The 3,216-nt window shown below is 40.3% G+C and overlaps 1 pseudogene; it reads right to left on the bottom strand.

The window, feature by feature from the left end:
* Nucleotides 1-631: 631 nt before the first annotated feature.
* On the bottom strand, nt 632-1,205 carry LOC109453575 (proteasome subunit beta type-2 pseudogene; annotated as a pseudogene).
* Nucleotides 1,206-3,216: the final 2,011 nt, after the last annotated feature.

The following is a 3,216-nucleotide window of genomic DNA, read 5'->3' as shown; positions in this document are numbered from 1 at the left end:
AGCTCAAATATTTTTATTCAAACCATTTTCTGTCACCTACAAAATATCATTAGTAAGTAATACAAAATAATTACCAAATAAAACATTTAGAAATTAAAAACTCAGGTCCTAACAATTTATGTCTCAAAGAAGAAATTATATTGGAAATTAGAAGGTATTTCAAACAATACTGAAAACACTTGTAGGATACACCAACACAACATTCAGAGGGAAATTTGTTATCTTACATTAACATAGTAAAAAAGGACAAAGTGTGAACATTAATCAACTCACAAGCTCACTAACCAGAGAAATGTAAAGTAAAAGAACAATAAATGATATGCTATTCACAAATTGGCTTGAGAAATGAGAGTTTAAATTAAGGTTAAGAGTGTATATGAGCGGACCTGCTTTGCAGAAAACTTGGGCAACATACAGTAAAGTGAAAACTGACCATAACCTATTATCCAACAATTCTATTTATTTGGAATACAGGCTAGAGTAATGGTCCTCAGCCTTTTTTTTTTTTTTAATCCATACTTAGCTTTATCCTGAATTGACCATCTATCAAGAGTTCACATCCAAAGAGTAGAAAAAAATAAAGAAGCCCATCCAAACAAGTTCCCTGGCACGTGAGACATGGGGCATGACGTTAGGAGCCCTGTTTAGGGAAGGAAATGTTGGCCAGGTCTTGGATGCCATTTTTGTCAATGATTTGAAAACTGAAGGTTGGCAGATTCAGGATGAAGCATTTCTGGAGCTCCTCTAGACGTTTCCTAAGAAGCTCCACTGCCCTCTCACGTGAGATAGCTGGGGTGTAGCACCGGTCCAGGATACTGAGCGTCAGGAAGGCACCATGGCCATAGGCTGCAAAAGGGGCCTTGGCCAAGGCTGCCAGGTAGGCCAGGTAGCAGGGCGCTGGATCCGCATGTCCGTCGCAGCCAGCCAGGAGCAGGTTGCCATGATACGGGCCCGACTCCGAAGACAGTCAGCCAGGTTTCGCGTGTGAAGTTAGCTGCTGCTGTGGGAGACGATTCATAACCATTTCGCATCTTATAAAGTTGCACATTTTTCTGAATACATCCTGCAAACTGTACAGTGTCTCCAGCCTCTCCAACACATAGGAGTAAGATTTTTTCACTCATCTTAAACATCTTGTCATGATCATCCTTCATCTGGACAGTATTGCTAGCGGCCACCAGGTTGGGGGCAACAGGACATATTCGGGGCCCTGGATGCCAGTGGGTACTCATGATGGCGGGACGCAGGGGGCTGCAGGCTCCACAGACAGCGGGTCTCGCTGGCTTCTTGGCCTCACCCAGGAGACAGCACCCTGGTTCTCAACCTTTTGTTGTTGGGTTCCCATTAAAACCACCATCGAATCATATGTACGGATTATACATGTTTACGTTATGTTTACACAATTGTAAAGAAGTTATTTCTATTTCGTCATATTAAAATTAAAAAAAAACAAAATTGTTACACTCATTTTTCAATATGTCTAATGAAATCCAAAGACCATGACGCCCCCCACAATCCATGCTCAAATCCATGGATAAGCTCTCTGACTCCGAAAGGTTTTATTGCTTCTATTAATCCTTGAAGTTATGTTTCTATTTCCCTTCCCCTAAATAAATTTATGCTAGTTACTTATGTTTCTAGACATCAATCACACCATCATAGTTCCCTGTGAAATATATAAATGTTAAAAATTTTAAATATTCTGTGTGTGCATGGGTTGAGGTGATTAATTTACAGTTTCCAATAATCTTTTGACAAAATAAATGGCAATGTCCACTAAAATAGAAAATGCTGACTTACTTCCAATATATGATTCTGGCATTGATCTGTAAGAAAAGAATATGAAAACTTGCATTTCCTATTTCTTGATATTACGGAGAATGTGCAGATGAGACACACATCAAGATGTGGGATACTGACTAAGCTGATTCTCATTGCCAAGAGTAGAGAAAACAATGGGAAATAACTCTGAAATATTAATTTTTCAGAGCATGCATTTTACAAATTATAATTCTACACTAAATAAGGGAAAATAAAGGGAGATAGACACATAGACAGACAGATAATAAGTAGATAAACAGACAGAAATAGACAGTGATTAAAAGCTTGCCATGTTCTTGCTGTGATGAATTAGGGGTCTACATACTTTAGTAGTTTTTATTGACACTATGGCATGTATTTTGTGGGAAGGCCCTAGCAGCATTGTATTCTGACTATAGTATGGATATAGAATAGTCAAGATGATTAAATACTGATCATCGTGCCTGTTGTCTCTCTCTTTCAGGAAACTTCAATAAGTGCCCTTTCTAATTTTACCCTTGGCATAAGACAGTGAAAGACACTAGTATTTCAAAGTGCCCGTTTGTTTCTTTACATAGATTATTTTAACTTTCAGATAAATGCACCATAGTAAGGTTGAGGATGGGGGGAGCTACTCTTATTTGTAAAGTGGGGTAAGGAAATTGGAAGGGGCGTTAAGAAAGCAGAAAAAGAATAAAACAGGGACAAAGCACAGTTGGGATAAATAGAAAACAAATAAGATGGTGGGTTTAAATATAACCATAGAGAAAACTGCATTAAATATTAGTGGTCTAATTTCTCATGAAAAGACAGGGATTGTCAGGTTGCTTTAAAAAGTCAATACTCAGGGGCCGGCCCGGTGGCTCAGGCAGTTAGAGCTCCGTGTTCCTAACTCCAAAGGCTGCCGGTTCGATTCCCACATGGCCCAGTGGGCTCTCAACCACAAGGTTGCCGGTTCAACTCCTCGAGTCCCGCAAGGGATGGTGGGCTGCGCCCCCTGCAACTAAGATTGAACACGGCACCTTGAGCTGAGCTCCCAGATGGCTCAGTTGGTTGGAATGCGTCCTCTCAACCACAAGGTTGCCGGTTCGACTCCCGCAAGGGATGGTGGGCTGTGACCCTCCAACTAGAAACGGCAACTGGACCTGGAGCTGAGCTGCGCCCTCCACAACTAAGACTGAAAGGACAACAACTTGAAGCTGAAGGGCACCCTTCACAACTAAGATTGAAAGGACAACAACTTGACTTGGAAAAAATGGAAGTACACACTGTCCCCAATAAAAAAGTCCTGTTCCCCTTCCCCAATAAAAATCCTTAAAAAAAAAGAAAATCAGTACCCAAATATATGTTGTCCACAAGAAATTCACTTTAACCATGACACATATATGAGGTGTGATCAAAAATACTGCTAATATT

The sequence above is a fragment of the Rhinolophus sinicus genome, chromosome 3 (genome assembly GCF_057876585.1).
Source record: "Rhinolophus sinicus isolate RSI-liver-muscle chromosome 3, RSI-T2T, whole genome shotgun sequence".
NCBI classification, from domain to species: domain Eukaryota; kingdom Metazoa; phylum Chordata; class Mammalia; order Chiroptera; family Rhinolophidae; genus Rhinolophus; species Rhinolophus sinicus.
The sequence above is the reverse complement of the archived record's forward strand: the minus strand, read 5'-3'. Positions and strand labels throughout refer to the sequence as shown.